At 36.6% G+C, this 27,088-nt stretch overlaps 1 long non-coding RNA gene and 1 pseudogene across 1 annotated transcript; one reads left to right on the top strand and one right to left on the bottom strand.

The window, feature by feature from the left end:
* Positions 1 to 22,225, bottom strand: part of LOC108716169 — a 68,001-nt pseudogene extending 45,776 nt beyond the window's left edge.
* Positions 22,226 to 24,745: 2,520 nt separating this feature from the next.
* LOC121393534 lies at positions 24,746 to 25,973 on the top strand. The gene is made up of 3 exons (XR_005961141.1): positions 24,746 to 24,814; positions 25,157 to 25,248; positions 25,883 to 25,973. It is a non-coding gene; the product is annotated as an uncharacterized LOC121393534 (long non-coding RNA).
* Positions 25,974 to 27,088: the final 1,115 nt, after the last annotated feature.

Raw genomic sequence — 27,088 nt, 5'->3', positions numbered from 1 at the left:
TATTTTAACCCTTTGTTTAACCCTACCAGACTATGATTTGTGTTAGATAATAAATTCCATAATAACAATTATATATTTTGTTCATTATGTGGAGAAACATATAAAACATATTTTTATATCCACATAATCCACATAATTACAACTGATTTGAGAGGCCCCATATCTCCTGAGGCAATACCAATATATATATATATATATATATATATATATATATATATATATATATATATATATATATATATATATATATATATATATACAATATCAAAACAGGGGGGTTGTGGGAGCACTCTAAAGGCTTTAAGGTATATATATATATATATATAAGTATAATAAATGCTATTGCATATGTACCCAAAACAGGGGTTATTTTGTTACAAAGTTATGATCATAAAATTGATAAGCCACCATACCACGTCAAGGTGGCGGTCCCTAACTTGTTTTATTTTTTATGTGCATTTTAGCATTACCTGTAATCAATGTCTGTTGAACGCTGTTTTTTCACTGAGGGCTAAATCCTCCCCAGCCAGCAATCAGGCTTTTAAAGGAGAGATATTCCCAAAACAAACGCCCAATATATATATATATATATATATATATATATATATATATATATATATATATATATAAAAAACAGTCGAAACTGGACCCGCACTCCAATTTAATCAAATAATGGTGTTTTTATTCAGACATCACTGTGCATTCAACGTTTCGGCCCGCATTGGGGCCTTTATCAAGGATCCTTGATAAAGGCCCCAATGCAGGCCAAAACGTTGGATGCACAGTGATGTCTGAATAAAAACACCATTATCCTTGATAAAGGCCCCAATGCAGGCCAAAACGTTGGATGCACAGTGATGTCTGAATAAAAACACCATTATTTGATTAAATTGGAGTGCGAGTCCATTTTCGACTGTATATATATTGGTATTGCCTCAGGAGATATGGGGTCTCTCAATATATATATATATATATATATATATATATATATATATATATATATATATATATATATATATATTGGTATTGCCTCAGGAGATATGGGGTCTCTCAATATATATATATATATTTATATTTTTTTTTTACAGAGATATCTAGATATAAAAAAATTGCATTATAAACAATCTGGTTGCTAGGAAAGCCTATGGGGACCTTCCCCATAGGCTAACATTGAGTTCGGTAGCTTTTAGATGGCGAACTAGGGGGTCGAAGTTTTTTCTTAAAGAGACAGTACTTCGACTATTGAATGGTCAAACGTTTTTTTGTTTGAATAGTTCGATTCGAAGTCGTAGTCGTAGTCGAAGGTCGTAGTAGCCCATTCGATGATCGAAGTAGCCCAAAAAACACTTCGAAATTCGAAGTTTTTTTACTTCGAATCCTTCACTCGAAGTTAGTGAATCGGCCCCTAAAAGTTTACTTAAAGGTGAACCACCCCTTTAAAGGAATTGTTCAGGGTAAAAATAAAAACTGGGTAAATAGATACCCCATGCAAAATAAAAAAATGTTTCTAATATAGTTAGTTAGTCAAAAATTTAACATATAAAGGCTGGAGTGACTGGATGTCTAACATAGAATACAAGAATACTTTTCCTGCTTTGCAGCTCTCCTGGTTTCCACTGATTGGTTACCAGGCAGTAACCAATCAGTGATTTGAAGGGGGCCACATGGGTCACAACTGTTGCATTTGAATCGGAGCTGCATGCTGAGGATCAATTGCAAACTCAATTATCAGTTAACAGTTATGTCCCATGTGGCCCCACTTCAAGTCACTGACTAACTCAGAGTTAGAGAGCTGAAAAGCAGGAAGCAGTGTTTTGTTATGTTAGACATCCAGTCACTCCAGCCTTTAAACATTACATTTTTGATTATTTATCCAGTTTTTATTTGTACACTGAACTGTTCCTTTAAATTACCAAAAGGCCTACAAATGTAAGTTAACCCTAGATATTTTTAGTAAAGTACACATTCGGGCACACAAACATCTAAGACTTTTGCCCAAGACTGTGTCCCTAAGTCTTGCTCCAGCTAAGAGACCTAGTCTAAGCAATTTTGGTTCTGTGCTGTAAAATGGGTTTCTATGTGCAAAGGAACTAGTCAATATGACTCATAGCCAAACAAATCCATCTGCTGAAAAGACAAAGAAAAGCTTCTAAAAAACAACCTCAAAACCAATAAGGCAACTGCCCCAATGGCAATCACAAAGACATGGTTGTAATTTCTGTACTTAAAGGGATACTGTCATGGGAAAACATGTTTTTTTCAAAACACATTAGTTAATAGTGCTGCTCCAGCAGAATTCTGCACTGAAATCCATTTTTCAAGAGAGCAAACAGCTGACATGGGGCTAGACATATTGTCAGTTTCCCAGCTGCCCCCAGTCATGTGACTTGTGCTCTGATAAACTTCAGTCACTCTTTACTGCTGTACTGCAAGTTGGAGTGATATCTCCCCCCTCTCTCCCTCCCCCCAGCAGCCAAACAAAAGAACAATGGGAAGGTAACGAGATAGCAGCTTCCTAACACAAGATAACAGCTGCCTGGTAGATCTAAGAACAGCACTCAATAGTAAAAGCCAAGTCCCACTGAGACTGATTCAGTTACATTAAGTAGGAGAAATAACAGCCTGCCAGAAAGTAGTTCCATCCTAAAGTGCAGGCACAAGTCACATGACTGGGGCAGCTGGGAAATTGACAAAATGTCTAGCCCCATGTCAGATTTCAAAATTGAATATAAAAAAAAATCTGTTTGCTCTTTTGAGAAATGGATTTCAGTGCAGAAATCTGCTGGAGCAGCACTATTAACTGATGTGTTTTGGAAAAAACATGTTTTCCCATGACAGTATCCCTTTAAGTACAATTAGGTTTTTCCATAATACAGAAATATAGAACATTTGAAGCCAATAAATAAAATGCCCTTTGGAAGATAGGACTGGAGAACAATGAAATTACATTGTACTGTTTAAGTTTAATATTTTACTAAAGTGGCCTCATTTTGGATCATACAGCCACTGTGGCAGTAGCTATAGGAAAAAAGTAATTTGTCAGTGCTTGTCAGGATATCAAGACAACACTGGGCTATGGATGGGGCACTTGGGCACCAGGTGGACAAACTGGGCAAACAGTTGCTAATATATAAACATCATCAAGAATGGCAGACATGCATACTGGCTTTCCTCAAAAAACAGGAAAATATGATAAACTTTCCCAAAATATATATAATCGACTTTCCCAAAATTCCCTGCTGTCAATAACCCCTTTCTATCTATAGAGCTACAATTTATTTTTCTTATAAAATATATTTGCTAAAGATTAGACCAATGTAAAAATGGTCTAATTCAATAATATCTTATCCGTTACTAACTGTAACCAACAATTTCCAACAGAAATCTATCCTTTTTTTTTTTAACTTTTACTCAAACCTGTTTTCTCTAATTTTACCATTTTAATTGGCAGGGCCATTACGTTTTGGTTGGAAGATCTATTTAATCTTGGTTACAACTCTGCAAATATTTCCCAGTAGATTTGTTTGAAAAAATGTAGAAAGGAATCACTGTAGGATTCAACAAGCTATTCTATTAAATAAGCCAAGAGTCTTAGGCTGTGGATATGGTCAGGTCCAGACAGAGATGTAAAATAAGCATTGACATATAATTTAGAAAGAGGCCCCAACAGCGCCCACAGGCCCATTACACATTGACTATGCATCTTACAGCAGCCCTACAGTTTTCCAGTCCCAGCCTGGATATTGCCCTCTTCCAGATGTGCACAGTTACACCGTTAAAGCCCCCACACATACACTCACAGTACAGACACAACTTAGAATGCACCTCCCTTTGCACAGAAACACAAAGATAAAATAATAAAAAGATAGATAACATTAAAATAATAGGAAAAGGGGGGGGGTGTAAAACAAAAAAAAATGAAAGCAAATGAAAACAAAAGGGAAGAAATGAGAACAGAAACCAGGAAAAGTCTATAAGTGAAAAAAGAATGGAACATCACATCATCCCACCCAAAACTGATGACCCTCTTTTCTCTACGTACGTTTTTTACACAGAAGGAGAAAAGCGGATCCAATCCTTTGTGTTGCTCCACTGACAAGCACGTCACTGGCCTGTGTGCAGATATTTGTCAGAGAGGCAGTCAGCACAGTCCATACATGATAAGTTGCCAACTTAGTATGAAGGCTCAGAATCAGCACCTTAAATCTTGCCATGTATGGCCATCTTAAAACACAAGTAATCACAGCACCCAAGCCATCCCACCATCTCTGCTTCTCCCACTTTAATATAATATCTTCCAGTAACAATGTCACTTCATCATATGTTTATCCTCCATCATTTTAACTTTTAGCTATTCAACTAATGGATCAGTTCGGCTAGCATATTAATAAAAGATGTCTCCCATTTAATCTCAAATTCAGTTCTCCTTCATAAGAGATCAAGAAGAAAACTTTCAGTCCTAGCTAAAATGCAATTTGTTCCGCTTTATTGATATACAGTATTGAAGGGGACAACGAACCGACTGCTACTGGAACCTTTGGATTTCGTCTGACCAACAATGCCTAGTATTCCGGATCCGGGGAACTTGCACAAAGAAACACCAACGAGTGGATCAGAATAACAAGTTCTGTTTATTGAAGGTCAAACATAGGCTTATATAGGTTATAAGTAAAGACGTTCCAATTATAGTGACGTATCAGCATAGTTATTAGCATAGTATATGTCTGTAAGGTATATCCTTCAGGATGGACAAGATAGAAAAAAGAGACAAATATGTGCATGCGCGTTAGCTAAGATATTTTGTCTGAGGCAAGCTGATAATATTGTTTATAGTACATGATGATACTTATGCAAGGTTGTCTAAGAAGAGACAGTACAGGGTCGTACAGAAAAACAAGTACAGAGGCCTACAAGGGTCAGCACGTAGGCATGTTAACCCTTCAAGTATCTGTTGGATATTTCAACAATGGTTAAGAGGCAGTCAGTGATAGTCTCTAAATAACCAGTGGTAACAACAACAGGGCTTTGCCTTTGCAGAAAAAATACAGAGCACCAGAAACCAAAAATATCTGCCATCAATTTAAATTTGTGCAAAAACTGTAAACCTGTTTAAAGAGAAGTGTTGTGGAGAAGGGTGGCTGCTGAAAGATGAAGGTTTTAGATAATATTAGACAAGTATATATATATATAAATGTTAAAATGTACTATTTAAAATTGTTCTTGAGTAAAGGTGGCCATAGACTTTTTAAAAGATCTTTTTGTTATCATAGGACCAAGCTTATCCTGAAATGATTGTTTAAATGTACGATTTGTCCATCATCTAAAACAACCGTTTCAAGCGATATCGTCTATTTAAGGCTAGGAAAACTGTGGGTAGCTGCCTGCTTGGCTCTGCGAATGATTGGACAATGGATACATTTCACTGTGAATGATGAACATTTTCTAACATGACCAATCAATTTTCTGACCAATGTTAGATGCATGATCATTTAGTGCCCACTAACCTCGCAATGATTTGACGAATTTGTCGGATCGCACAAAAATTGGTTGTTAGGGAGAGAAAAATCTTAAGGTCTATGGCCACCTTTACATTTATTTAAATTACACAAAAATGTGCAAGAGCTAAATGACTGTTTCAAAAAAGCAATTTTCTATTCAAGGCATGCATCTGAATAATAAAGCAACGAACTTCCTATTATTATCATCAAAAGTTACAGTCTCAAATCTAACACACTGCATATTTATATGTAACTCACACCTTTCAAATGATTGCTAAGCAATGAGTTGCTTTTACAGCAAATTGTTAGGTAAAAAACAATACGAAAAAACACACATTCATATTGAATACTCGGCATCTTTTTTGAGAAACCTTATAAAAGCCAGACATTTCTCATTTATGTCCTTGCCCTCTCCAAGAACGGAACTGCTGACATTTCCGCTGTATCTCACCAAGCTTTGGTTTTGTTGTTATTTGATGAACATGTTTCACTGACACTCCTTCCAATAATATTGCACCCTTGGGAAATAAAAATATTTATACACATAAAAGAAGACAAACATCGGTAATATTTATTCACTGATGCAGAATAAAAATATGACATAAAATGCATATAACTGAAATGTGAAAATGCACAAAAGATCAAAGGCAAAAGATCAAAGGTTTATGTTGAAAAGGCACCAGGCATGGATTAAACTGCTGGGGGTGCCTGATAAATCTGGGTCATGCACAGTACAGTCCTGCACATGGTTCTGAACTGTTGAAGATGAGGTAGTGACTCAGATTTAGCTCTAATCTTGCTACTGGAGTGTGAAGCACATGCACATGAGTGAAGAGGGCTTCCTAGGGATAACTTGGCAGTGGGTCAGATATACAAGGAAAATGTACATGTTAAAAGAAAACTATACCCCCCGAACAATGTAGATATTGCATAAAACAGCTCGTGTGCAAACCCCTGCTTCATGTAAATAAACCATTTTCATAATAATATCCTTTTTTAGTAGTAAGTGCCATTGGGTAATCCTAAATAGAAAATTTCCATTTTAAAAAATAAGGACCGCCCCCTGGGATTGTAGGATTCACGGTGCACACAAACATCCCAAACAAACCATACAAGTTAGGTCACATGAGCCAATTAAAAGACAGAGTTCCGTTTATTGCTTACACGCAATAGTTAGAGTTGCATTATTTCCGGTCAGGTGATCTCTGAGGCAGCACACAGGCCATCACAAAATGGTGGTTCAAGGAAAGAGAAGTAAAAGATTTTTTAATATGCCACTTAATTTGATATAAACTGTCTGTTGCAAAATATTCATTTTGGGGTAATGTTTTCCTTTAAATAAAATATATCAGAAAAAGATTAGTCACAATTAATACAGAAACCATGAAACTGCAAGTACAAACATATATTTTCTTATAAAGAAAGAAAAACAAGCCTCTAGAGACAACAAAACAGCCTATACTCTGGGTTTTTTATTTTCGTACAACAGCAACTTTCAATTTGTTTCTCTGTCACAGATTTTGATAAAAAACTGTTTCTCTCAATTGCCTTGCAATTTAATGTGACATCCAGCTCCTGTGTTTCTAAACTAATTTTATTCATCTAACCGAGGTACTTTTGCTTTTAAGAGTAAAAAAAAAAAAAAAAAAGCATAATTTTCTTGGTTATTTCTTTCCTTTCTGCCTCTCCATTTCCTTTTCCTACATTGTTTTCAAATTGATGCAGTAGAAAAAAGTACATAGGTCTGCCCTGCACTAGCTAAACAATACTTCTTCCCCAGGGCCTTTTTCATTTGATACTTATTCCTTAAAGTAACACCAAAAAATTATAAATTAAATGAAAATATCATGTACCGTTGCCCTGCACTGGTAAAACTGATATGTTTGCTTCAGAAACACTACTATAGTTCATATAAACAAGCTGCTGTGTAGCAATGGCGGAAATTGATAAAAGGCTATATGGCACAGGTTAAATAGTAGATAACAAATAACACCATTATGTTCTGCAGAGCTTATCTTCTATATGCTGTATAACCTGAATGGCTGCCCCATTGCTACACAGCAGTTTATTTATATAAACAATAGTAGTGTTTCTGAAGCAAACCCAGCAGTTTTACCAGTGCAGGGCAACACTGTGCATTATATTTTTATTACTTTAAAACACTTTGATTTTTTGACATTACTGTTCCTTTAACTCTAAACTAGCTTTTAGTAACCAGCATCCCAGAAAATGTATTATTTACATTCTTTGTTCAACAACTCTCAGGCTTGACATTTAGGGGCACATTTACCTAGGGTCGAATATCGAGGGTTAATTAACCCTCGATATTCGACAGTCGAAGTAAAATCCTTCGATTTAGAATATCGAAGTCAAAGGATTTAGCGCTAATCCTACGATCGAAGGATTCGAAGGATTTTAATCCATCGATCTAAGGATATTCCTTCGATCAGAAAATTGTTAGGAAGCCTATGGGGACCTTCCCTAACATTGGTCTCGGTAGGTTTTAGGTGGCGAACTAGGGGGTCGAAGAATTTTTACTATCGAATAGTCGAATAGTCGAACGATTTTTAGTTCGAATCGTTCGACTCGAAGTTGAAGGTCGTAGTAGAAGGTCGAAGTAGCCCATTCGATGGTCGAAGTAGCCAAAAAAAACATTCTAAATTCGAACTATTTTTCCTCTGTAAATGGGCCCCTTAAACTATTATAATATTGGTCAGAATTAATCCCCTTAGCAACTAGGGTGCACATTTTGAAATTTAAAGATAAAAATAAATAATTGGGGGTCCAAAAAAAGCTAAGCCCTAGGGCCCACGATCGAATCAGTCCAATATCGCCTAAAGTGAGCATATCAGGGAGAGATACACTCATTTGGCAACATCGTCAAATGAGCGGATCTTCCTATGTATGGAAACTTTACAGCTAAAGATCTTTCTCTTTGTTAAGACACCTTACAGTAAAGTCTCAAGGCCTCAGGGTTGGCATACTGGGGAAAGACCTGCTCATTTGGCCAGCATTACAGTGTAATAAGAGTATACTTGTACAGCAGGATCTGTTTTGAGTATGAATTTATTAGGCAAAATATGCAGATAGGGACTATTATAAGGTAATTCCTGCAGATAATGTGTGCCTTGTAGAGCAGATTACTTCCAAAAAGGCTGTTCAAAAGTGGTTCTATAAAGGCCTTTAAGGACTAAATTGAGATCCCACTCGGTTATAAGATTTAAAATAGCCTTGGAAAGCCTCCCAATCATAAGATGATCCCCTATTTCCTTTATGGAGATTGATGTTTTTAAACATGTCAAGGGAACCTTGAGGTACCACAGATATGAACCACAGCTATAGCATACATTATACAGAATGCTTAGGACTTGGCATTTCCAGATCAGAGGAAATTCCAAAACCTGTATCTCCATACTACAAGTCTAAAAAACATAAATAAAGCCAGTAGGATTGTTTTGCCACCAATTGTATTTATGCTGCTTAGTTGCCATCAAGTACCAGGTACTATTTTATTTATACAGAGAAAAAAAAACTATTTTCTTAAAATTGGTTATAGAGCTACCTGGGTAATGGGTCTGCAGAATAGGGACCCCGTATATGTTTAGTCTCTTGAAGTTAGAAGTTCAAAGCAAAGTTGTTCCATTCCCAGTATGGTTAAAATAGTCTAAGCAAAAATTGTAAAGAACATTTGTTGACAAGCAGCTTAAAGGGGTGCAAAAATCCCTCACATATTCATTCTGTCCTTAAGAACCCTTTAAAAAAGAAGCTCACTAAAGAGATCAACGCCCTAGCACTCACATATAAGAGGTACAGGTATGGGTTTTTCCGGATAATGGATCTTTCAGTAATTCTGATTTTCATACCTTAAGTCTACAAGAAAAACATTAAATAAGCCCAATAAGATAGTTTTGCTTCCAATAGGGATTACTAATACTACCTTTCTGTAATTGGGAGCTTTCTGGATAACAGGTTTCCCAATAATGGATCCCATACCCGTATTAGTGAAAATAATGCAGCTTTTTGAAGTCTAAGCCACATATAAAAAAAAAAAAAGATACATTTTCATATGAATGCCTAAAATACATGGTTTAAGACATAAAATATTCCACAGGAGAAACTTAAAGCAGATCCACTAACATGTCAGGGGAATGAAAACGTGTTTCTTTTTCCAAAGCTGTCTGGAAACAGGATGGTTAATGTTCTGTACTGTAGTGTACAACGTACAGATGGTCTACCATCACTGCAATGCAAAATGTACAGATAAAAAGCAGCCTGATTTCAAATCATCAGAGGAGTTCCAGTGGATACACTATGCCATGTCGCGTAACCATCTGTTCTACTGACACCTTAAGGACACAAACCTACAGGGAAAGAACTCAAAAAGAAACAAAATGTACATTACCTTCAGGGCCCAATTCAATTGATTCAAAACACAATTAACATTTAATATTCTTTTACAGCAATCAAGAATAAGACTGGTTTATGTAATAACCTACAGTGACATTTAAGAAATGGAAGGGCAGGAGGAAATTACTTGGTATGCCATTGGCCTCCATGGGCATCAATGATATTAAACTCGAGTTGACAGCTATTATATCACGCCAGCATTTTTTTTTTCCTAAACGGAAACTATGGAAGCAGTTAGTATAATTGCATAAAGAAAAGACAGATCCATGAAACAAGATTTCAACATTGCATATCCTTTTCTTCATGACAGCACATAAAAGCAAAGTTGCATTTATCTTATGTTAGCAGCTTAAGGTTTTACTATTACAAACCCATTGCAAAAAAACGTTGGGACACTGTGTAAAATGTGAATAATAAAAGAAAGGGGCAATTTGCAAATCATTTAAGCCCTATATTTAATTGCACGTACAGGTATGGGATCCATTGTTATCCATTTGTTTTTTAGATGGGGTCAGTGACTTCCATTTGACAGCTGGAAAGAGTCAGAAGAAGAAGTCAATAATTCAAAAACTATGAAAGAATAAATAATGAAGATCAATTGAAAAGTTGCTTAGAGTTGGCCATTCTATAACATACTAAAAGTTAATTAAAGGTGAACTACCCCTTTAATCCCTAGTGGAAGCAAAACCAGCCTATTGAATTTATTTAATGTTTACATGATTTTCTAGTAGAGTAAAGGTATGAAGATCCAAATTGTGGGCAGATCTATTACCCAGAAAACCCCAGGCTTGGGGCATTAAATGCCTTAATTTATATTGTGAAGAATTTGGAGATTTCATCAACTACAGTACATACCTGTATTATTTACTGTAATTGATGAACTCTTTGCAAGAGTTCTTTGCAATTTAAATTAAGGAACTGTATTGTTAAATTCTTGCAATAGTGTTTTCCACATAGCATTTCACAGATCCCTTCCTAACTCCAATGTGCAAACTCCAAGCTAGTATGGCAGCTGCTATCCTAAACAAACAGAGAGAGTTTCTAGAGCTGTTTACTCGGGTATGGTAAAGCATTCTGCAGAATAAATATAGTGTTATAGCTTGCACTATTAGGGCTAATCTATTGCCAATAAATTGCTTCAGTAGCTTTCCTTCTCCTTTAAGCTATTTAGAGCCTATTCTAGTATGCAAACCACAAATTCCCTATGAGGTTATGGTAGTGTAATCCCTCTTGATCTTTTTGGCATGTCTGGATGAAACATCTGAAATCCTTCTGAACCAAAAATTCAGCGCTAGCCTCCATACATAGACCTTTGAGGCTTCATCCCACTTTTACTACTGTTAAGTTTTTGTTTCCTCTTTTAATTTTTGTAATTCTAATACATACAATAAAGGCAAAATGAAAAACAAATGAATAATTGATGTGATTTATGAGAATGATTACCAATTTTAAACGTTCCTTTTTTATTCTGTTATAAGTGGCTCCGGATGACCCTGCCTCTGCTTCCTGAGATAATTTGTTTCCCTCTCCGTCTACATCTTCTTCCTCAAAGCACCAATCTGGGAGTTAAGGAGGCTTAGGTGCATCTTCAATGTCTCCATAACGACAGAACAGCTCCTTGAGGTAATCTGCTTTATAAATACCTGGAGGCCTGGCCTGTGCAAATGTGGCTACTGCAGCCTCAATGCTAAGAAAAAGAAGACAGAGAATTCATAGAAATAGTTCAATAATATTATTTCCACCAAAGAAAAACATTAAGTTGCAGTTCACCCTAAAATTAGTATATACAAATTTAGCATTTACTGGACATAGCTGTACCATGTCCATGCATTCCTAAAGTAAACGTGTCAGAAGTCTAAAACCTTAATACACATTCTTGGTGGTTGCAGAGCTTATCTAGTAACTGTAGTAGATGCAATTGTAAAAATGCAGCTTCCAGCTACAAAATTACCTCTAATCCATTTTATCAACGAAAAAGGCACAGATTAGGAAACCAGTATGGCTGAAGCCATGAGTGCAGTGGACCCCTAAAGGAAAACACATAGGGGCACATTTGTTTAAAATCTTCGAAATTCGACCATCGAATTGGCCAAATTCGATAGTTGAACTTTTCTTTTTGAATTTAAATTGTTCGATCAATCATAGAAATCGTTCGAATCGATCGATTTGAATGATTTAAACGGTCGAACGAACGATTTTCAAAAAAAATACTTTAAAACTTAGCCAAATTTTGGCTATAAGTTCTAGGAGGTCCCCATAGGCTAACATAGCAATTTGGTAGGTTTAAGGTGGCGAAGTGTCGAAGTCTAAGTTTTTTTAAAGAGACAGTACTAAGAATCTTCGAATGGTCGAATATTCAAAGTATTTTCAATTTGAATCGAAGTCAAATTTGGCCTATTCGATGGTCGAAGTTTTCAAAAATTACTTCGAAATTCAAAGTTTTTGAATTCGAAAATTCACTTCGACCCTTAGTAAATGGGCCCCATAATGTTGAAAAAAATTAACTTTTCATATATAAATCAATATGAAAGGCAATTTGAATTATAGAAGTTAAATAGTGTGTTTCTTCTAATACTAATATACATTGTCTAACACAGAAATCCAAGACGTCACAAAGCATGTAGCAGAAATATGAAAAAATAGAGAACGTGAGCAAAATAATTGAATGCACATTTATCTTCAGTTTATGTTTTGGTACATAGTGCCATCTAGTGGTAAAAGCCTGGTCATATCTCTGTTCAGTCAGGCTAAATGGAACTGTCCATCATAGAAGAATTGGATCTATTATCCGGATTGCTCGGGACATTACGTTTTTCTGTACTTTAGATCACCATAATTTAAGACTGCTCAAATCATTTAAACATTAATTAAACTCAGTAGATTGATTTTGCCACCAACATGGATTAATTCAGTTTAGTTAGCAAGTACAGATACTGGACCTGTTATCCAGAATGCTTGGGACCTGGGGTTTTCCTGATAATGGATCTTTCCATAATTTGGATCTTCATACCTTAAGTCTACTAGAAAATCATGAAAACATTAAATAAACCCATTAGGCTGGTCTTGCTTCCAGTAAGGATTAATTATATCTTAAGGTGGCCCATCCGATCGAGATCTGCCTGACTTTCGGACAGATCTCGATCGGGGAAGCCCATCGGGGGGCCCCATACATGGGCCAATAAACTGCCGACTCGGTCTGTCAGCAGCTTTTATCGGCCCGTGTATGGCCACCTTAAGTTTGGATCAAGTACAAGATACCTTGTTATTATTACAGAGAAAAAGGAAATCATTTTTGAAAATTTGGGATAATCTGGATAAAATGTAGTCTATGGGAGATGGCCTTTCCCTAATTCGGAGCTTTTCTGGATAATGGGTTTCCAGATAACGGATCCCATATCTGTACAAGATTTAATGAAAATTGGAAGAATTTTTTAAAAAAAAATTATTTAAATGTACGTATGTATGTATGTATGTAATTCAAGGCTTTCTGGTTATCAGGTTTCCAAATAAGAGATGTCATACGTGCTTAAAGAGACACTATCATAAAAAATAAAGAAAGAAAGTTTGGATCTGGACCTGAAAACAAGAGAGAACTGTGATACAGTAGACCTGGTTTAATTTATTAAAGCTAGTGATAAGTGAAACAGGACAGATTTGCTCAGCACTAATGAAAGCTGGAAATATTTGTAATTCCCTTGACAATAGACTGTTGCATCATTTTCCCATTTACATAAGCAGCAATATCAAATGGGGCAGTAGAAGACAAGGAGCATTGTTTCCCTGTTTGTCAGCATTGCAGTGGGAGCTGTACTATTCTTTGCCTCATCTGAAACATTTGTCACAAACAACTATACAAAATGCAATATGTTTTAAACTAATACTGTGGACTATGTCTGCCTGGAGACTCATTGAACTGTCCTGCATAAGGCAACTTAGGGCAATTTGCCACAGATACAGTTTTTCCTCACCCCAATTCTAGTCTGCAATTTTATTTTTAGTTAAAGGAATTGTTCAGTGTAAAAATAAAAACTGTGTAAATAGATGGGCTGTGCAAAATAAAAAAAAATGTTTCTTATATAGTTAGTTAGCCAAAAGTGTAATGTATAAAGGCTGGAGTGACTGGATGTGTAACATAATAGCCAGAACACTACTTCCTGCTAGCAATGCAAACAAATCCTTCAGCAAAGGTCTCAGATAGCTGCTATCCGGTTAGCTGCCCATTTTTCTGTTGATAGGCTGCTAATGGGCTGCTTGGGGGAGGGGTGCTATCACTCCAACTTGCAGTGTAGCAGTAAAGAGTGACTGAAGTTTATCAGAGCACAAGTCACATGACCTGAGGGCTCCTGGGAAACTGACAATATGTCTAGCCCCATGGTAAATGTAAATATAAAAACCCTTTAAAAAAAAGGATTTCAGTGCAGAATTCTGCTGGAGTAGCATTATTAACTGGTGTGTTTTGAAACAAACATGTTTTCCTGAGCCTATATCCCTTTCAGTAAAGGACTTTTGGTTTTAGATTATGTTTTGTGTAGTATGAGGCATGTGAATACATTCTGTTACAAGAATGAATTTACAGTAACTCATGTCAGTGAAAACAACTTTAAGACTTGACTTAAATGAATAAGTGCTGATTTCCTTATTATCAGCTGCCCATTAGAGAAAATAGCTCCAAGTTAAAGAGCTTCTGTCTAAAGGGCTTGTACAATGTTCAGTCTGTTGATGGCACATTTTGCCCACACTAATTGGATCTTTATTCTGTCTGCATTTTGAGATAGCAAACTTCATGTGAAGAAGTGGGCATTTGCATCCAGTGTGTAGCATCACTTATACTGTAAATCATCCAGCATGAAATTAAATTCTAGAGTAATGTGAAAGCTTTATTTGCAACGGTGGCACAGAGCATGACATTTAAAGGAGAAAGAAAGCAAGTAATATATTTATTTTTAATCCTATGGCATTATGCAGGACAAATATCGCCAACCCCCAAACACTGTGTTTGAAAAATAACCAAACATCAATGTATGGATGGGGCACATCTCAGAAAGAAGTTAGTGCGGGTGGACTGCAGCATTATGGAAGAAACCAAGCAAATTGGGTAAATATATCAGTAACATACTGATACAGTGAGGGGGCAAATGGTCCTCTTCATTAGATTAGTTGTCATATTCTGGATAACAGAGACAATATTGAGAGGAAAATATTGGTTCAGATCTGAATATATATTGATGCATAAATATTTAAAGCTGGTCCATTTCAATGCGGTTGTTTTACACAATCTCTCTGAGATGGCAGTGTGTGTGACTGGTTGTTTTCCAATAGATCACTAGAAAAAACAACTTTTTCCAATTACTTTCTATTTTATGAAGTGTAAAGTGTCTTTTTTCACCTTCTAAAGCAGCTCTGGGAGGGGGGGTCGCTGACCCTGTAAGCTGTTCTAAAGTGATACATTTAGTTGATACATTTCTTATCTTGTCCCTGCTGAGCAGAATCTCTGGGTTTCATTACAGGCAGCTGTTAGAATTGATACAATAGTTGCTAATACTTCAGAGATTCTAGTGAGAAATGTATCAATTAAATGTTGCAAAATTGTAACAGTTTAGAGCAGGAGTGCCCATACTTTACTTATGTGTGGCCTACTTTTAGTGATGTTGTCCCATAATGATCATCCATAATAGCATTGTTAGCATTTTGTATTACTTAAATATTATATTGATTTATGGGAAAAGTTGTATTGCTATATTTAAGAATTTAATAATGTATAATGTATTATTATTAGTGATGGGCAAATTTGCACCGTTTCGCTTCACTGAAAAATTTGCGAAATTCGCGAAACAGCGAAAAATTCACAAAATGCACCTCGTTTTTGACACCTGCATCCGTTTTTAACGCCGGCATCTGTTTTTTTGATGCCGGAGTCCATTTTTTGGTGAAAATGCGCCGGCGTCCAAAAAACGCTGTTTCGCGAATTTATTCGCCAGGGGCAAATCGCGCAAATTCGCACCTGGCGAACAAATTTGCCCATCACTAATTATTATTATATTATTATGATATTATGTTAAATGTCTGAATGAAAAGAATAAAACAGAAGCTGTTTGTTGACAGAGTCTTGAGTCTACTGATCACCAGCTAAAGGTCTACCGGTAGATCTTACCTTTTGGGCACCCCTGGTTTAGAGTCTGCACCTGAATTACTGAGCTGTCAGACTCAAACACCTGGGACAGGGACATTCAACTTTAAACTTAGGTTTTGGAAAAACAGTAAAAAATAAATAATTGAAAAAAGTCCTTATTTCTGGAGAACAATCTGAAAACAACTGGACTGAAAAAAGGGTTTTGGAAGGTGAACAACCCCTTTAACTGCACTGTGCATGCATGTCACTAGTCCTGCTTTAGTGCACATGCTACATACTGCCAACCAGCATGTGATGCCAACCATTATTGGTTCTCTCAGCAAACTTGTTTAGCTGTATTCTTAAAGGACAAGAAAAGTCACATTCACTAGGTGGTACCAGGGACTTTAATCTTTTATCCCATACCTAAGGGCTTTGTAAAAAATCGCACTGGATAAGAGTAGTGTATGACAGAACAACATTTTCCACCATTCCTCTCTCTGCAGCAATTCAGGCTTGATGCATGCGCACAGCCAGGAAATGGGGTAAAATATTACAATTACTGGGGAGTGCCAAACAGATTGTTACCCAGATGACTTTACCTTTTCTTTAAAAGGGGTGGTTCACCTGTAAGTTAAAGGAAAATGATACCCCTAAAATGAATACTTCATCAGAGGGTTAATGTCATATTAAGTGACCTATTAAAGAATCTTACCAAACGTAACATTAGATATCACTAAGGGGCATTTTTATTAAAGGTCCAGGTGAAATTCCAAATGAAAAAAATTCGAATTTTGAGCTATTTTTCGTGTACTTCAACTAGGGAATAGTCTAAATTTAATTTGAACTTGATAAAAATTTTAAAAATTTGAATATCGAAATTTATCATGTACGGTCTCTTTAAAAATTTGACTTCAACAATTTGCCATCTACAACCTGCCGAATTGCTGTTTTAGCCTATGGGGGACTTCCTAGAATCTATATGGAGTCAATTGGTGGACTTTGAAAAATCAAGGGTTATATTGAGAAAAACTTTGAATCGAATTCAAACGAATGCGCTATTCCTTCGATTTGTATGATTCTAAGTCGGCCGAATATGGAGCTATTCGATCAAAAACTGACCTATTCAACCAAAAAAAACTTCGACTTCATTTCGGTTGGTCTTTTTGAATTCGAATTTTGAAGTTTTTTCAATTCGAAATTCGACCCTTGATAAATATGCCCCTAAATATTGCCTTCTTCACCTTTTATCTTCAGCTACCATTTTATTTTATCATCTGTGCTTCCTCAGAGATCACCTGACCAGAAACACTGCAGTTCTAACAGTAACAGGAAGAATTGTGGGAGTAAAAAGCAGAACTTTGCTAAATGACTCACGTGAATTAACACATTATGTGTGCCCTTGGTTTGTTTGTGAGCACTATGAATAGTATGATCCCAGGGGGTGACTCTTTAGTTCTTAAAATTGCAATTTTCTATTTAGGATTACCCAATGGCACAAACTACTAAAAAAAGTATATTTATATAAAAATGGTTTATTTCGATGAAACAGAGTTTTACATATGAGCTGTTATATAGATCTTATACTTTTATGATGAATGTTCAGGGGTATAGGTTTCCTTTAACCCTTAGTACAATATGTAACAGAAAGGCTTATTTTAAGAAACTTTTTTATTTGCCTTCAGTTTCTTCTTTTTTTTGTTTTGGTTCGAGATTTGTCCAAGATTCTGCCTTTTTCAGCAGGATTTACGCACACATGGTTCTCTTTTCCTTTTTTCCCATAATTTACATATGCAATTAGGGTTCGGATTCCATTCAGTATTCGGCCAAATCTTTCACAAAGGGTTGGGGATTCGGCCAATCCCTAAAATAGTGTATTAGGCGCATCCCTACTTTCAAGTGGGGGTCAGCAAACCCAACTAAAAAACGAATGCTCTGTAAGGCTACAAATGTATTGGTATTGCTACTTTTTTATTACTCATCTTTCTATTTAGGCCCTCTCCTATTCCTATTTCAGTTTCTTATTCAAATCAAAGGATGGTTGCTAGGGTAATTTGGATCCTAGTTGCCAGATTGCTGAAATTTAAATTGCAAAATTGCAAACTCAGAAACCACAAGTAATAAAAAATGAAAACCAATTGCAAATCGTCTCAGAGTATTACTCACTACATCATACTAAAATTTAATAACAACTCCTTTCACTAAACAAAGACAAAAAATACTTTGCTAGACACATTCTCCTTCATGAGCTATTTTTTTTTATTGTACAATTTTAAAAGAAAATTTAAAAATAAAACATTTTGCAAGCTGGTAAAAAAGAGTTTTTGCTTCATGTCATTAAGTTTAAATGCACGTGAGGCATTCTGTCTGGACAAATTTTGTCAGGGAAAGTCACTGAAAAAAGAACACATAAATTGCAATCCTTATGGTAAGGTTACTAGGTCACTTGATAAATCTGTGATATTCTTATAAATGCAAGTAACTGCCCTCGATAAAACAGAAGTTGGACAGCCCTGGTCTAGAGCATTAGCTACAGTCAGTCATGAAGGCACAATAAGAAAAAAAACTGCATAACTGATATGGTGAGAGTAGCAAACCACTGCTATACAGAGATAAAAAATAATGCTTATCTCACACCTGCAATTAACACCTGAGCACAAAGCCCATTCTAGCATAGAAAGCAAAAGCAGCAGTACCAACATCATACCAAAAGGTGGAGTTGTTAGTCTGATGAACATAGACAATAAATTCTGCATTGTAATTCTGTTAATTCAAACATCAATTCCAAATGACATAGGAGATTTTGATCATATTTTTTGGGTCAGACTGTTAGGGTACCTGGTCGGCGGGGACACCCGCCTGTGGAGACACCAGCCACTTTCCTCTATGTCTGGATTAAGCTCTCCGTCTTTTCTGCCACTTCCGAAAATCTTCACCTTTATTAGGAGCGACGTGTGATGTCATCGCTCATTGGCGCACAATTAAAATATTTAAAGGGGCCATGGGCATTTTCACACTGCACAAAGAAGGTATATTTCAATAGTTCCTGGGTGCGATCTCTAACCTGTTCTTGACCCTGCCTGACCAAGTTTTGTTTGATGCCTGTCCTGACCGTTGCCTGTGCTTTGATCATTCTCTCGGATCCTGTCTTGAAACTGTGATATTGGTATACTGACCTGGCCTGTGACCTCAACCACACTCTCACCTCCTGATATTGTAATGCGCTGCCTGTTTGGTATTGTTTTAGATACACTGACAGGCACAACTTTGGCCTGAGTGCAGTTAAACAGAGGGAAGCAGAGATCAGCCTAAAAAACCCATGCTTTCAAGTTTTCATGGTAGATCTTTGCTCTGAGTTGCTGTACTGTGTGCCAAAGCTGAGCCTGTCATTGCAGCTGGAAGTGTATAGGAGCTTCTCTTCATTTGCATAGAAAACACAAGTGGAAAGAAGCGAGCCATATGCTTCATGCACTCTTGCACTCTTGCACTTAAGGGAGCATCGGCCCTATTAGTAAAAGGATAACGCAGAGTTCTGTTAACTATAGAAAAACTATACCCCCCTGAACAATGTAGGCCTATATTGCATAAAATAGCTCATTGCTTCATGAATAAAGCATTTTCATAATAATTTACTTTTCTAGTAGTCTGTGCCATTGGGTAATCCTAAATAGAATAAAAAATAAGGGCGCCCCCTGGGATTCACTGTTCACACAAACAAACCATACGATAGGTCACATGAGCAAATTAACAGACAAGGTTCTGTGTTTTACTTCCCCACTTCTTCCTGTTACAGTTAAGCTAGCCATAGATGCAAAGATCCGAACGTTCAAATCCTCGAACGTTCGGACTTATCGGACTTCCCCATCTCCCAACCTGGCACTAACCGATCAAATAAAGTAGAAACAGATCAGCTGATGTTCTGCCCCTACAGCAATCGTACGAAAATGATGTCTGACAAAAGCTAGTGACAGTTTCCCACTGAAGATCGTCAGATCGGCAATACACGCAGAGATATTATCGGCAGCCGACAGAAATTTTCTAACCTATCCGATCGACTGAGCGACTGAGCGGCATGGCACAACAGATGTCGGGACACTCCACACACAATCCGAAATTCGTATGAATCGAGGATTCGTACGATCAGATCTTTGCGTCTATGGCCATCTTTAGAGCTACAGTATTTCTTGTCAGGTGATCTCTGAGGCAGCACAGCAAATATCATAAAATGGGGGCTCCTGGGAAAAGATGTAAAAGGGCAATATTTACTTAAATATATATTCCAGTTTGGTAAGATTCTTTAATTTGCCACTCAAAAAGATGTAAACTTCATTTTGGGAGTAAAGTTTTCCTTTAATTTTTTGTGTGAGCTCTATTGGTTTCAGAATGGTAATTGTAATTACGTAGTTTTTAATGCCAGAATCCTTTTTAATGTAAGCTAATGCAGATGAATTCCATTTGCATACCTCCCAACATTTTGGAAACAGAAAGAGGGACAAAAAGATTTGTCACGTGGTGAAAAAATTTGACCACGCAGATTTTGTGACCACACCCCCTAATTACCATGTCCATTTTAAGTTTGGCAAGTTATGAAAGTTTGAGCACGCTAATGAAGGTGAATATATATATATATATATATATATATATATATATATATATATATATATATATATATATATATATATATATATATATATATATATATAGTGAATAAAGTACCCCCTCTTGTAAATATAAGGATATTATTAGTTACCGAGGAGTTTCATGACCATATAAAAACACGAGGCCGAAGGCCGAGTGTTTTTATACAGGTCATGGAACTCCGAGGTAACTTCTAATATCCTCATATTTTACAACTGGGGGTACTTTATTTATTATAATACACAAATTTTAGTGAGTCATGTGACAGAAATGACATCACTACTCACCGTTTATAACTGATGACATCACTTCTCACCGTTTATAAGGATATAATTTACAGGATATTCATGGCTTTTGTGTATTATATATATATATATAAAGCTGCCTGGGCCTCTGTAGTAAGAGTTTCAAATTTATCATGAAGCACCAGGGATATCAGGCACAGTTTCAGTACTTTGAATAAGAACAGATAATGACCAAAGGTAACACAGATATAGGACTTGTTATCCGTTATACTCGGGACCTGGGGTTTTCCGGATAACGGATCTTCATACCTAAATTCTACTAGAAAATCATGTAAACATTAAATAAAACCAATAGGCAGGTTTTGCTTCCAATAAGCATTGTGGATATCTTATGCCCTTTACCCTTATCCTGGGACCTTGTTTCCCCAAAGTTTAACTCCGTCCCAGCATGCGATCATGCATGTGCGGAGAAGGGGCAGCAACCCTGGCTCATATATATCAGCTTGGCCCTGGCTCATATATATGTATAGGGAGAGAGAGACATATAGATTATTAAGTACCTTGGCCCAGCATTTCAATATAAACAAATGAGATAATGATCTAGAGGGACATGGGAGGAAACTGTGAAAGAACAGAGTCAAATGGCAGGTCTGCCCCAATATATTTGCGCTATAGTGTACCCAGGAAAGAGGTACCGGAAACAGCCTCAAGTATAAAATAAGTCCTGTAATGAATGTTGTTTAATTTCCTGACACTGCACCTAAGGGTATGTGTGTGTGTGTGTATGTGTATATATATATATATATATATATATATATATATATATATATATATATATATATATATATATATATATATATATACACATATAGTGTGTATAAATAGTATATATAGTAACAATATGAATATAAGCCAAGAGGATCTGTCTGGGAAGATTCATTTAAAAAAAGTGGTGCTAATGGGTGAGGTATCCCTTATTCACTGTATGTGAACCTTACAATGTAGAGAAGTGAGAACCTGTATGTTGGACTCATGGTAGATCCCACTCAAACAAATGCCAGTAACTAATCATGCCCACAAAAAGCAGTGTGAATGGACTTTCATATATGAAACAGCTCAGAATCTGATTCTGGAATCTGGAACACAGACTGGACAAATGGAATGAAACATTAGTTATAAGAAAGCTGATAAACTAACAGCATTGGGAATGTATGGAACATCTAATGTTGTATCAGTAACTGACTCTAGAGATATATACCTGGCACTGTGCTACAATGGTATCTTCCAGCCTGTGTCCTGGTTATGATGTCATGAAGTGGCACCTGCATGAGACCTCAACCGTTGGAAAGTAACAGTTGGTGAGGAGACTTCAGAGAGAGAAGAAGGAGAGAGAGTTCAACGTGACGTCAGAGAGAGAAAATGAAGAGGATACATCTGAATTTCGGAGATTCGGACCCAGGACCCTCACGAGAGAAAAGAAAGAAAACAACGGAGAGAGCGAGGAGTCTGGAGGAGCAGTGGGTCCCAGATGAGTGCTGCAGGGAGGAGAAAAGGAAAAGGGAGGAGAGCGATAAAGGTAAAGAAAACATCTTTAGAAAAAGGCATGGTCCATATGATTGCCAACTGACCCTAATTTATTTGGGCAATCAGTGTTTAGAGCTTAGCTACTAACATAGGTGCTAATTTGTACAAGTACAGATGCCAATGGCAACTAATCAGCAAGCAGCTTGAAACTGTGTATTTCATCTTGAAATAACTAGAAAGATATGACTGATTTGCTTAGAGTAACTACACAGGTGCAATTTAGCACTTATCCCTATCTGTAATAAAAGGCACTAAGTCTGCCCATGGGGACTTGCCCATAGTTTACAGTTGACCAGTAAATGCATCCTGCTGATTAAGTTCATATAGGTTATTAGACCTAAACCACATATTGTCCATTTAAATTCATAACCTAATTTGTTTATATATCAGCTCTCAAACTGTAACGGTTCTTTGCTTTCCCTCCTTCCTGTAACATTTAAGTAATCTGCCCATGTACTTTTTATATAACCTCCACATTTCTCTAAACTACAAATAATAGCAGCCCACATGATTGACAGCTACTGGTTTTTATCAGTACAGTTGCTGTTTAGGGCTTGGTTACTAATATGGATGCAACATTGCATAAGAGCAATTGCCTATAGTAACCAATCAGTAAGCAGCTGGGAACAGTGTTTTCTCCCCCAAATGTAATAAGAGCAACTAAGTTTGCCCAGGTGAGGTCACTCAAAACAAAAGAACTAATCAGTTTGCTGACAGTGATATGTTTATGGTTCCTGCTGATTGGTTGCTAGAGGTGGATATAGCTGTACCAACTTTGCCCCTTTTATTGCAAAACACCACCATATAATGTTACAGTAATCAATCAGCATGTAACGATACAGACCCTCAGTATAGGGTATTGTAATTGTGGCATATAGAATATAATATATAGTGTACCCCCACATCATTATCACTTTACTATTTTAGTATTTTTTTCTACTTTCCCTCCTCAGTAAAGCTTTTGTTTATGCATAGTATCATATTAGTGGGGTGTATGCTGTTACCATATACAAGCCATGGAACATAGTTTGGAATTTACTGTGTATTTTGACCCTGTGGTGCTTTGTAAATCATCTTTTGGGCTTCTTTGCGGTTTGATCTTTACAAGTCAGGAATCTCCAGAAATCTAAATATGATGTATCATTATCCACAGTATATAATGCTGTCAGGCATATTTAGAAAGCTTATTTTGTCTTTAAAATAATATACCATTTTTATACGTAATTTAAAAGTTTCTTATAAAAAACGAATAGGCCTATATTGAAAAAGCTTGAAATATTAAAATGTGCATTGCGCTCAAAGGGTTAAGTAGAACTGACTGTTCTGTACTGCCATGGGAATACCTTCCACAATTATAAGGTTGTCCTATTCTATTAGGGAAAGGAACAGACACATTTTTATGGTGTTTTAAATGTATGGTAGAAGCAAATATTATGTATAATGCAACAAACTGAGTCTAAAGAATTCTAGTAGTGATATATTAACTATATATATATTATTACATGTGCTATAATATCTCTTTTCTTTATTAGGAGGAGCTGACACCGTGAGACCAGCTAAGTCTTCGAGGCTTGACCCGCTCAGTGTCTCCAGCTATGACATCTTCTCTAAGCTGGGAGCTGGAGGATTTGGCAAAGTGAGTGACTGGTTCACATTAGGTTCTAAATACTAAATGCAGTTGGAAGCAAAAGGAATGACTATTTCCCAGGCCCGGACTACCAATCTGTGGGTTCTGGCAAATGCCAGAGGGGCTGCTGTAAGATGCAATAGAAAATGACTACTAAGTGGGCTGATGGGGGCTTTTTTGGCCCCTGTGTACTAGGAATGCCAGGGTCTATTTAGAATCCCAGTCCAGTCCTGCTATTTCCAATAATGGGCCAAATTAAATTCAGTGAGAAACAGGTCTCTGATTGTATATAATGTGGAAACGTATAGACTAGATTCAATTTAAAAATGTTCTCGTTCAGTTCCAGTTGAATTGAACTCAAATTGAATCACGCCCATTGGTTTTGACATGATAAACCTTCTTATCACTGAATTGATTCTGGTGCAATGAACAAAAGGAACAACATGCAAAACTGAATAATATCTCCAACTATTTATCAATGTGTTTTCAATCATAGTGCTCTCAATTCAGTATATATTGACTCTATTCTTGCCTTTCTCAGGTCATGCTGGCCAAACTGAAAGGCAGGGGGCCATATGTGGCACTAAAATCAATAAGAAAAGCAGAGGAGACCAACTACAGCAACCTTGCCACCGAGGCACACGTTCTGAAAATCTCAACGGATTGCCGATTCCTCTGCCAAGGCTATGCTGCTTTTGAAACCCAGGTACAACAATGACTCGGTATTACCATTCAGTCCCATAGATGCAGGGTGGGACTGGTCCGTCAGACTACCAGAGAATCTCCCAGTTGGTTCCAGCCATGGACAATTCCCATTGGTCCTTTCTTTTTTCCACCATATAACATTTATAATTACATGTATCACAGTGTATAACAAATTGTAAAGGGATGGAGGGATATATTCATATGATATATTTAAATCATTTTGCGTAACATGTACAGCAATGGTTTTTTTTTACTGATTAAATCCAGAGGACTCCTTGCCTAATCCTATTTGTTTTTTATATCTGTGTACCAACTTGTATCTGTCTTTTGTCTGTGTAACTAGCGGCATGCCTTCTATGTTATGGAGTATCTGAGCGGGGGAAACCTAGGAGACGAGTTGGATAAACGCGGCCGGTTTGATATGGACAGAGTCCGGTAAGTGGCACATGTGGTAAATGGTAGAATAATACAATATCACTAAGGAATACTTCAATACCAAATAAACCTATGGTGGCAATGTAATAAATGGCTTAAAGTTTGCAACTTGGCTGATAACCAATAAACAAACAGCATTTGCTAGTCAACTCTTTAAAAACACATAACTGATTGGTTGTTGTGAGTTACTGGATGTGGACAAATGTTCCACTTTATATTACATTACCCCATATATTTGCTCATTTTTCATTCCATAAGGCCCATATAGCAACACTGGGCAAATGTGCACCTGGGCAGTTACCCATAACAACTAAACAGTAATTATATTTCAAAAAACAGAGGGTGGAACAAAAAAAAACAAAAATGTGATTGGTTTCCATGGGATACTTGCAGGTGCAGCTTTGCCTCTTTAAAATAAACAAGCCCTGTGTTTTGCTCTATCTTGGTAAGAACCCAAATATATGGCTATGTTTTGAAAAGTCATGTTGTAAGGAGGATGGAATAATATACATTTTGACATTGGGAAACATCTTATTCTAATTTAGCAGTCAATTATTTTTCAGTCTCTCAAATGAAAGTTAATGTATTACAGGGTAATCTTTATGGTATTAACCATTATTTCCCTGTTTAAAAGGTTCTATTCAGCAGAGATTATTTGTGGCCTGCAATTCCTGCATAGCAAGGGGATCATCCATCGGTCAGTATAGATTTCTTCATCTCTATAACATTCTACAGCTGAGGCCACACATAGGTTGCTCTGCAGATCAGCAGCCTTTGTCTTCTTCTATGTAACTCCTTTAATCTCTATATTACAGAGACCTTAAACCCCTCAACATCCTACTGGATCATGATGGCCATGCTGTGATCTCAGACTTCGGCCTGGCTGTACAAAACATCTTCAAGGATGATACCACCACTGGCCGGGTTGGAACCCTGCGATACATGGCCCCGGAGGTAAAACATGGAATTACAGCATATTTATAGTACAAAACAAGTAAATCAAGAAGGAGAATATGGCAAGGACAACAGAACTGTATCTAACTGAAGTCTTCCAAAGACATTTACAGTATACATACATTATACAAATAGGCATGTTTGCCTACCAACCCCCAAATGTAATAAAAGGCACAACAATTGATTGGGGCAGTAACCCATAGTGGCCAAAAATATGTTTTCTTTTAAACGCGCCCTGCTGATTGGTTGCTATTGGTGACTAGACTAGAAAAAACCTTTTTTTGCATTATACTTTACTTACATGATAAATTATTTCATTGCTAGCTCAGCTTAATGCCACCCATGTTGTGCAAGGCATCATCCATACTGTATGTCACAATACAGGTTCTTTTACAGTATGCGTTTCTATTCATGCACTTTTTATTGGTTCCTAAGTATATCTCATGTCACACAATGGCTAACTAAATCTATTGAATTCTGTTGTTAACATAATCCCAGTAAATATACGTAGAGAATGCCATTTTGCTCTTACATTAAAACTTTTTTTCTGTCTCCATTAATGAATACCAACATGCATCTGAATAGGTAGATACAGCAGGTACAAAAAGCTTTCAGGGGATTTGATATTAATTGTTTTCAGGTCCATTTATAAGCTGTTCTATATGTACGTAGTATTTATATACACACAAGGCAGAATGACAGATGGGAGAACGAATCACAAAGTCCAGTTCAACATCTTAAAATGTGTTCTGCTTCTGCTACCTACTGACTTTTTGTTCAACTAACCAGTAAATACTTTATAGTAATAAAACTTAATAATCTGAAAAAAATAAAAAAAAAAAAAAAAACTTTTTTTCCTGTTCAAGATGCTACAAGGAAAACCATA

The sequence above is a fragment of the Xenopus laevis genome, chromosome 5L, assembly GCF_017654675.1.
Source record: "Xenopus laevis strain J_2021 chromosome 5L, Xenopus_laevis_v10.1, whole genome shotgun sequence".
Classification (NCBI taxonomy): domain Eukaryota; kingdom Metazoa; phylum Chordata; class Amphibia; order Anura; family Pipidae; genus Xenopus; species Xenopus laevis.
Note: the sequence above shows the minus strand (reverse complement) of the source record. Positions and strands in the feature narration are given on the sequence as shown.